General features: G+C 44.8%; 1 protein-coding gene across 2 annotated transcripts in view; it reads right to left on the reverse strand.

Moving 5' to 3' along the window:
- CNT2 (Concentrative nucleoside transporter 2) overlaps window positions 1-10,198 on the reverse strand; it is a 407,606-nt gene extending 397,408 nt beyond the window's left edge. The window contains exon 1 of one of the 2 annotated variants that reach the window (XM_067139021.2): window positions 10,016-10,198. The gene's annotated coding sequence lies outside the window, so the exon portion shown is untranslated. Of the gene's footprint in view, window positions 1-4,129; window positions 4,379-10,015 lie in introns of those variants that run through there. The other variant, XM_067139023.2, reaches the window with a different exon arrangement.
- Between the last annotated feature and the right edge of the window lie 695 nt (window positions 10,199-10,893).

Here is a 10,893-nt window from a genome sequence, read left to right on the forward strand (position 1 = left end):
AGAGGTAAGACCAATTGATTTTACCGTTCATAATGTACTTATAAGCAGCCTCCGTGGATCACGCGGCAGCGCGCCGGCTCTCACCGCTGGGTTCCGTGGTTCAAATCCCGGTCACTCCATGTGAGATTTGTGCTGGACAAAGCGGAGGCGAGACAGGTTTTTCTCCAGGTACTCCGGTTTTCCCTGTCAACATTCATTCCGGCAACACTCTCCAATATCATTTCATTTGTCATTCATTAATCATTGCCCCAGAGGAGTGCGACAGGCCTCGGCAGCCGGCACAACTCCTATCCTCGCGGCTAGATGGGGGCTTTATTCATTCCATTCTGACCCGGTCGAATGACTGGAAACAGGCTGTGGATTTTCAATGTACTTATTCTGATCATAAACCGATCATTTTTAAACTTTCCTGGGTTCGTTTTCAAGAGCCATCTTTTCCTTTGGAGAACGTTCTTAGATTATAGTAGATTCTCCTGGCATATAAATAAAAATTTATACACATTTGAAATAAACGATAGGAATGAGATTGACCGCGCAATTGTTCACCTCTATAGTAAGGTCAGTAATGCACGGAAGTGTGTCATTCGTGTCGCCAGAAATCCCGCGCACTTGCCTACGCGCGACAATGGTGCCGGTCACATTTTCAGCAATGACAATGGGAGGAAATGTAATTTTCCGCCAAGTAGCCGTCTTGCATCTTGCTGTGGGGTCCAGAACAACAAGATCAACAACAACAATAAGAAGAAGACTAAAATAATAATAATATTAATAATAATAATAATAATAATAATAATAATAATAATAATAATAATAATAATAATGTCTTGGACCGTAGTCAAAATGTGCGAACCGCGTTGGAAATGTGTCCTGGACGGGTAATGACTACGAATGCAGTCCGGCCGCGTGTTCAGTACCGCTAAGGCACCCAAGACGACACCACGCCGGATCTCCTCAAGGATTTGATCCATATTAAAAATGCTTATAGGAAAAGATGGCAAAGATTTAGGGACCCAAATGACCGGGTGGAATACCTGGAACTAGCCCGGGAAGTACGAAATCGATTGCTGGAAGGAAAGATTGAAAAATGGGAGGAACTTTGCCGTAATTTCTCAGAAAACGAAAAGATCGCAAATTTTGGCGGATTCTCTCAGAAAACGAGTCAGATCGCGAATTTCGGCGGATTATATATAAAACGTAAAGCATCCAATTATAGATTTCAGTATAATACCGTAGCGAAGCACGGGTATCTTGCTAGTCTATATATAAGCAAAGGAACAGGAAGTATTGCAACAACCCTCGAGGTATACCAGGCAAGGTGTTCACTGTCATTTTAGAAGGTAGGTTGCCATCAGTGGTTGATAGCAAGTTGGATGAAAACCAGAGGGGCTGTCAGGATCAGATTATCAGTATACACCAGGTAATTGAATAATGCTGCGAGATGAGTATACTATTATGTTTTTGTTTCGTAGATATAAAGAAGGCATATGACAGAGTACCAAGGGGAAAGATGTTCACCGTCTTGAGGGACTATGGGATTAAGGGTGGATTATAAAAATCAACTCCGTACAGGCTGTGAAGACCCTTGGAGGGGTGGAAGATAAATGCTTCCACTTTCCGTAACCTCGGCAGATGGTGGGGTAGAGAGTTTAGCTCCACCTCCGGCTGTATTTACCCCCAAGAATTAACCTGGTATTCATTTTGGTGTAGACTCAGTGAATCTCAGCGCCATATGCACCTCCGGAAACGGTTAGATTTCTAAAAACAAACCAAAGCATTTATGTTGACGACTGGGCTGCGGTGAGAATCGATGGTAGAATGAGTTCGTGGCTCAAGGTCCTTAGAGGGGCTAGACATCTTTCACTTTTGATGTTCATAGTTTACATGGTTCATCTACTAATAGTATAAAGTGGCATGGAGGGATTCAGATAGGTGGAAATGAAGTAAACAGTTTGGCCAACGCCGACGATTTGGTCTTAATGGCAGATTGTGCTGAAAGCCTGTCGAGTCGCACGTTGGCCAGGCCGAAGAGGTGGACGCCGAAAAGAAGTCAATTTACCAGCCAACTGTAAACTACTATAAAGATAAATATCACCTAGACAATATTTCCGTCCATGGACTCATGATCGGAGCTCGAGGCACAATCCCTAAATTTCTTGTACAGCTATGGGATTCTCTCGGTCTCAGCCGGACACGACTTCACGACATCGCTATCGCCGCAATACGAGGTTCAGTGACCATACTCCGCAATCATCTATATAACATCTGAAGAACCGTATTGCAAATCTATTCCTGAGCCTTTTGGTGAATCTTCTACCTGGCACACTAGCAAAGTCAACAGTAACTTAGATGACGAAATACTGTGTAGTCGACATACTTTGTCCTTGTGGCAGCCTCCGCATGGGGGAAGTTGTAATAATAAAAAATGGCAAGTTCCATGGAAAACGAGTGAGAAGTTTTTGCATGTATTCAATCTAAATAAACAGATAGACAGGCAAAACTTCCAAAAATGATGGATATCGACTGCGCATCGTGTATACGACGTATTAACTCTCAAAATCGCGATAAATTCTTACTATATTAATAAGATTATTAGTTCAAAGGAACCACGCGCGTTCGCCTTGCGGTTAGGGGCGCGCTGCTGTAAGCTTACATCCGGGAGATAGAGGGCTCGAGTCTCACTGTCGGCAGCCCTGAAGATGGTTTTCCGTGGTTTCCCATTTTCTCACCAGGCAAATGCTGGGCTGTACCTTAATTAAGGCCACGGCAGCTTCCTTCCCACTCCGAGGCTTTTTCTATCCCATCGTCGCCATAAGACCTATCTGTGTCGGTGCGACGTAAGGAATTGTAAAAAATAAAGTTACAGTTGAACAGGAAATATCCCTCCATAAAAGGTTAGCGTCAGGAAGAGTTTCTGGCCACAAAACTGGGCGATGTCTACAATTTGCACACGCAGTCCCACCAGGATAGACGCAAAGCAACAAAGGAGATAATTTTAGTGGGGGTACATCCCGTCTCAAGTTTAATGGAAGTAGGTTAGACCCTTCAAAGCACGACGGTATGGGTAAAAGGAAAAAAAAACAAGCTATAGTTGTATGTGATTGTTAATATTGTGATAGCCTTGCGATCTCCAGTTTTACGCGGAATCCGAACCACAAGGTCCAGACGTTTAATTAATTTAATTTCTTCTTCTTCTTCTTCTTCTTCTTCTTCTTCTTCTTCTTCTTCTTCTGTTTGCCCCCCAGAGTCGGTTTTTCCCTCGGACTCAGCGATGGATCCCACCTCTACCGCCTCAAAGGCAGTGTCCTGGAGCTTCAGACTCTAGGCAGTGGGATAAAACTGGGGAGTATGACCAGTACCTCGCCTAGGCGGCCTCACCTGCTATGCTGAACAGGGGCCGTGTAGGGGGATGGGAAGTTTGGGAGGGATAGACAAGGAAGAGGGAAGGAAGCGGCCACGGCCTTAAGTTAGGTACCATCCCGGCATTTGCCTGGAGGAGAAGTGGGAAACCACGGAAACCCACTTCCAGGATGGCTGAGGAGGGAATTGAACCCCCTCTACTCAGTTGACCTCCCGAGGCTGAATGGACCCCGTTCCAGCCCTCGTACCACTTTTCAAATTTCGTGGCAGAGCCGGGAATCGAACCCGGGCCTCCGGGGATGGCAGCTAATCACACTAACCACTACACCACAGAGACGGACTAATTTAATTTAATTTAAATTCAATTTTCAAAAAATTCCATACGCACTAGGTAAGATTCGAACCTTAACCACGGCGATGCCACTCGGCTGCAACGTCCCTTATATACAAAGAAAGGAAAAACGCCATGAATTGCACTTTAAGGTTCGCAGACCCAATATCAACGTGATCAGAAAAGAAAGCTGACTAGGAAATGTCGGATAGTAGTGTGACACAAGTTAGTGAAAACAATTCCACACTCTGATAGAGCTCCTCGCTAACGAGTTACAAGCTCCACATTCAGAGTAATGTGGGACATTTCTAGTCAATTCCATACTCACGGAACCGTAACAGTACACTCACGTGAATACTTTCATGGAACTTCATAAAGCTAGACGGTACAAGAAAAGAAAAGAATGAAAGAAAGGAATGAAGTAATAAAGCAGGAACTCACCAAGGCTAGAGGAAAGTATTCATGTGAGCAGTCAGTGTCTCACTGTGTACCCGTTCGCTGGGACACAAAGAAACAAAACACAGGTGGTGCAAGAACGTCGCCTATTTCCGTGTAGCGTTCATTATCAAGCCAATCTGGTCTCCAACTACAGGCACACGAATAAATACAACAAACAATAAATAACTCGTCCACTTCTGTGGTGTAGTGGTTAGTGTGATTAGCTGCCATCCCCGGAGGCCAGGATTCGATTCCCGGTTCTGCCACGCAATTTGAAAACCGGTACGAGGGCTGAAACGTGGTCCACTCAGCCTCAAGAGATCAACTGAGTAGAGGGGAGTTCGATTTCCTCAGCATTCCTAGAAGTGGTTTTCCGTGGTTTCCCACTTCTCCTCCAGGCAAATGCAGGGAGTGTACCCAACTTAAGGCCACGGCCTCTTCCTTCCCTCTTCCTTGTCTATCCCTTCCAATCTTCCCATTCCCCTACAAGGCCCCTGTTCAGCATGGCAGGTGAGGAAGACTGGGCAAGGTACTGGTCCTCCTCCCCAGTTGTATCCCCCGACCCAAAGTCTCACGCTCCAGGGCTCTGCCCTTGAGGCGGTAGACGTGGGATCCCTCGCTGGTTCCGAGAGAAAAACCAACCATGGAGGGTAAACGGATTAAGAAAGAAAGAACAAATGACTCATACCTATCTATTGCACTGGTCGGTACAATCTCCGATAGAACGTTCTTTTGATTTTTAGTCGGAGTTGTAAAGGGGAGCGTGGTTCACCCGGAAACATACTGGCCCGGTTCTCCAATAGAAATTCGAAACATTTAGCAATGAGTTTTCCACTGGGTGGGAAGCGCTCAGCCTACACCAGCGTAATTCCTGGGGACAAAGGCGGCTGGGTATGGCACAAGCCATCGTGTCCCCACGACAGTGGAAACCTTCTCCTTCCCCTCGTTTCCGATTCACTTGTTCGTTCAGACCGCTCAGAAGTGAGAGGTTTGGCAACTCGATCCGGTCAGCAGGCTTATCTCCATGGCAACCGCAGTGGGCACGTCCACGTTACAATGCCAACCATCCCCCCTACTCCCTTCTTCACACTCAGGCAGGCAGTAAACGGACTTCCCTCTAAGAACTGTCAGATTTCTCCTTTCGGTATTACAACCATAGCCTTTTCTTAAATAATCGCAAAGAATTAGGAAATTTACTGAACATCTCCCTTGGTAAATTATTTCATTCCCTAACTCTCCTATCCAAAAACGAATATTTGCCACAATTTGTTCTCTTGAATTCCACATTTATCTTCATATTGTGCTCTTTCCTACATTTAAGAAAACCACTCAGACTTACTCGTCTACCAATGTCATTCCACACCATCTCTCCACTGACAGCTCGGAACATACCACATAGTCGAGCAGCTCGTCCCCTTTCTTCCAAATCTTCCCAACCCAAAATTTGCAAAATTTTAGTAACGCTACACTTTTGTCAGAAATCACCCAGAACAAATCGAGCTGTTTTTCTTTGGATTTTTTCCAGTTCTCGAATCAAGCAATCCTGGCGAGGGTCCCATACACTGGAACCGTACTCTACTAATATGCCCTCTCCTTTACATCCCTACAATAACCCCCAAATGCCCTCAAATTCATGCGCAGAGATCTGTACCCTCTATTTACAATCCCATTTGTGTGATTACCCCAATGAAGATCTTTCGCCGCCATAAAACCTATCTGTGTCTGTGCGAAGTAAAGCAAATTGTAACGAAAAAAATCGTTATATTAACACCTAGGTACTTACAGAGATCCCCATAATGAACTTTCACCCCATAACCCACTGAAATGAAATGGCATATGACTTTTGGTGCCGGGAGTGTTCGGCTCGCCAGGTGCAGGTCTTTCGATTTGACTCCCGCAGACGATTTGCGCGTCATGATGAGGATAAATTATGATGAAGACGGCACATACACCCAGCGCCCGTGCCAGAGATATTAACCAATGGTGGTTAAAATTCCCGATCCTGCCGGGAATCGAACCCGAGACCCCCGTGACCCAAGGCAAGCACGCTAACTATTTAGCCATGGAAATGAAATGGCGTATGGCTTTTAGTGCCGGGAGTGTCCGAGGACAAGTTCGGCTCGCCAGATGCAGGTCTTTTAATTTGACACCTGTAGGCGACCTGCGCGTCTTGATGAAGATGAAATGATGATGAAGACAACACATACACCCAGCCCCGTTCCGGAGAAATTAACCAATCATGGTTAAAATTCCCGACCCTGCCGGGAATCGAACCCGAGACCCCTGTGACCAAAGGCCAGCACGCTAACCATTTAGCCATGGAGCCGGACTTAGCCATGGAGCCGGACGTCAACCCACTAATTAAAACTGAGAGGATTCTTCCTAATAGTGAAACTGACAACCTGACTTTTAACCGCGTTTATCATCATCCCATTGGCTGTTGTCCATCTAACAACATGTCGAGGTCCTTTTGCAGTAGCCAACAATCTTGTAACATTTATTACTCTATACAGAATAACATCATCTGCAAAAAGCCTCATCTCTGATTCCACTTCTTTACACATAAGAAAACATAAAGATCCAATAAAACTGTCTTGATGAATTCCTCTCTTAATGATTACAGGATCAGACAAATCTTCATCTACTCTAATTCTCTGAGTTCTATTTTCTTGAATTTTTTTTTGCTAGGGGCTTTACGTCGCACCGACACAGATAGGTCTTATGGCGACGATGGGATAGGAAAGGCCTAGGAGTTGGAAGGAAGCGGCCGTGGCCTTAATTAAGGTACAGCCCCAGCATTTGCCTGGTATGAAAATGGGAAACCACGGAAAACCATTTTCAGGGCTGCCGATAGTGGGATTCGAACCTACTATCTCCCGGATGCAAGCTCACAGCCGCGCGCCTCTACGCGCACGGCCAACTCGCCCGGTTTCTTGAAATATAGCCACCCATTCAGTCACCCTTTTGTCTAGTCCAATAACCCTCATTTTTGCCAGTAGTCCCCCATGATCTACCCTATCCAACACCTTAGAGAGGTCAATCGCAACACAGTTCATTTGCCTTCCTGAATCCAAGATATCTCCTATAATTTGCTTGACTCCTACAACTTGAGCTTCAGTAGAATAACCTTTCCTAAATCCGAACTTCCTTCTACAGAACCAGTCATTAATTTCGCAAACACGTCCAAGATAATAAGAAAGAATGCTTTCCCAAAGGTTACATGCAACGCACATCAAACTTACTGGGCCTGTAATTTCCAGCTTTATGTCGATCACCCTTTCCTTTATACACATGGGCTACTACAGCAACTCTCCGTTCATTTGGCATAGCTCCTTCATGCAAACAATAGTTAAATAACTACTTCAGATATGGCACTATATCCCAACCCATTGTCATTATATCCCCAGAAATCTTATCATTTCCAGATGCTTTTCTAGTTTTCAACTTTTGAATCTTATTTAAATGTCATTGTTATCATAGCTAAATTTCAATACTTCGTTAGTATTAGTCACCTCCTCTATCTGGACATTATCTTCGTAACCAAAAATCTTTGCATACTGCTGACTGAATACTATTGCCTTCTGAAGTTCCTCGCATACACACTTTCCTTGTTCTTAACGATTCCTGGAATGTCCTTCTTGGAACCTGTTTCTGCTTTGAAGTAACTATACTTACACTTACGTCGCACCGACACAGATAGGTCTTACGGTGACGATGGGATAGGAAAGGCCTAGGAGTTGGACGGAAGCGGCCGTGGCCTTAATTAATTTTTTTTTTGCTAGGGGCTTTATGTCGCGCCGACACAGATAGGTCTTATGGCGACGGTGGGATAGGAAAAGCCTAGGAGTTGGAAGGAAGCGGCCGTGGCCTTAATTAAGGTACAGCCCCAGCATTTGCCTGGTGTGAAAATGAGAAACCACGGAAAACCATCTTCAGGGCTGCCGACAGTGGGATTCGAACCCACTATTTCCCGGATGCAAGCTCTCAGCGGGGCAATGATTAATGACTAACAGATGAAATGATAGTGGTGGGTGTTGCTGGAATGAAAGATGGCACGGAAAACCGAAATACCCGGAGAAAAACCTGTCCCGCCTCCGCTTTGTCCAGCACAAATCTCACATGGAGTGGCCGGGATTTGAACCACGGAACCCAGCAGTGAGAGGCCGACGTGCTGCCGTCTGAGCCACGGAGACTAGACAACCTGAATATCAACATAATTCACTTATTTTAGTGTCCTTATAATGAGAAACACACACAAGCACCTTCATTTTGTTCCATAATTACTTTGTAACTACTGTATAACCCCCCCCCCCCAACCGGTCGACCCTGGGTACGCTACTGGGCTGGCGTATTTGAGCACCTTCAATTACCACTGGAATATGTGCGCTAAGTGATTCAGATGATACAGCGCAGTGGCCTTCGTCTGTTCTCGACATCCTTACTACCCATACACCACACATAACATATTCCTCCACCACAATAACATTCAATTCCCTATACGCAGCAGAGGCCGCCCACCCTCGTTGGAGGATCTGCCTTACAAGGGCTGCACCAGGCTAGAAACTACTGCACGAAATGTTGACAATAAGGGGCCCATGAAAGAACAAGAAGTGACGAGTACTTCTACATTTAAATTCCAGCTTACGACTTAAGACACGGTTTTCCCTGTCATCTTTCATTCCAGCAACAAGTTTTTTTTTTTTTTTTTTTTTTTTTTTTTTTTTTTTTTTTTTTTTTTTGCTAGTGGCTTTACGCCGCAGTTGGAATTTCGGCCAATGCATATTAGATTCTTGAAAAGGAAGTCGCGTCCCTGTGGTTCAAATTCTTCGTAAAACTGGAGGTTCTATACCTATAGTCACGATGATGATAATTTCGTGTGGCTATTTCTAGCTGGGTGCAGTCCTTGTAAGGCAGTCTCTCCGATGAGGGTGGGCGGCATCTGCCATGTGCAGGTAACTGCGTGTTGTTGTAGTGGAGGATAGTGTTATGTGTGGTGTGTGAGTTGCAGGGATGTTGGGGTCAGCACAAACACCCAGTCCCCAAGCCACTAGAATTAACCAATGAAAGTTAAAATCCCCGACCCGGCCGGGAATATAGTCACGATATCAACAATAACGTAACATTGTAAGCTTGCCTTTGACACTCAGAATGCCAACAGGTGGAAGATCATATGAATACAATATACAGCAATCAACCCAGAGGCGTAGCCAAGGGGATATTAATGAGGGTTATAACTCCCTCCCATCCCCATGGAGTTTTTGCAAAATAAAATAAGCAGAAACTGATAACAAACAAGTGAATGTCAACTCAAAGGGTTGGCTCTTTTGAATATTCACAAAGACAAAATTGCAAAATCAACAGATCCCTTGAAAATATTTTCTAAGAAGCCTCGAAAGTTAGATTTTGGATTGTAATCTGAACATACCATTCTCCGTAAAACTATTCACTTTGATCTCGTTGTTCATGTTCTGTATTTTAATGTAAGATTTTGTAATGAACCGGTATTGCAATATCAACATAATTTACTTGTATCAGTGCCCTTATTACACGCACGCATGCACGCACCACACACGCACAAGCACCTTCATTATGTTCTATCATCATGTTGTTACTATAACCCCTCCCTCCCCCCCCCCCCCCCCCTCCATCGGTCGATCCTGGCTGCGCTACAGATTCGACTACTTTGAACGTCACACGGTGTCTTAACCTATTTTTCCTTCCTCAGAACCTCCTCCGCCTTGAGGACACACCTATATGTTGTAATGGTTTAATTGCCCCCCTCCCCAGCGTTTCATCATCGTAGGAGCGCCACTGTCTCTCTGACACTTGTCTAACACTAGATTACAGAACACAAAGCAAAGAAGTTAGTAAGATGGAATACAGACTCACCAAATGCTTCAGCGTCAGTATGGAGGTAATACTGGAGTGACGTGACAGGTAACTTGACATTAAAATACAGCCTTGAGGTAACGGGCAGAGGCTCCACAATGTGAGCGCTTATCGCTCATGTAGTAGGGCCGTACTCAACAGACAACACGTACAATATCATTGCGCGGCCTACCTTGTCCTACCTTCACCGTCCCGCTACCAGCTGCGGGTCAGGTTTGCAATGACGTCATCACAGCGGAGTATGGGACATCCTCACGGTCTTGTATAACAAGAAACTTTCTTCTAGAAGATCCCTGCGAACTGTCTCGGCGCCATTGGACTTCAGCGTCGTATTCTCTTGGCTTTCTACTTTTCAGTCGACCAATACGCAGAAGATTATTGAATAAATTAACATATGGAAACGTATAAAATCTTCTTCTTCTTCTTCTTGGCTCTTTTCCCAATTTATTGGGGTTGGAATTTTATAAGAATTTGACCCGGTTGTACGGCCAGATGCCCTTCCTGACGCCAACCATATGTGTAGGCATGTATTCTCTATTGCATGTGTCTAGAGTGATTGGATTTTAATGTACATGAAGATGAATGTTTTAAAAACACAAACACCCAGTCAGCAGTAAGAAAAAATAACTATATACAGTTAGAATCTCCGGTCCGGCAGGGAATCGAAACCGGGGCCTTCTGAACCAAAGGCTAGTATGCTGACCATTCAGCCAATGTAAAGAAGCCAGACATTAAGAGATATATATTTTTAACGTACCGGTATAAATGTCATCCCCAGTCGCTGAGTTTGTATAAAAATTCACAACACGACATAGATAATCTCAAATATCCACAACGTGCTCTGGGTTAACTACAACGGCCACTGGACGTCCGGGAAG

Source organism: Anabrus simplex, chromosome 2 (genome assembly GCF_040414725.1).
Source record: "Anabrus simplex isolate iqAnaSimp1 chromosome 2, ASM4041472v1, whole genome shotgun sequence".
Classification (NCBI taxonomy): Eukaryota; Metazoa; Arthropoda; class Insecta; order Orthoptera; family Tettigoniidae; genus Anabrus; species Anabrus simplex.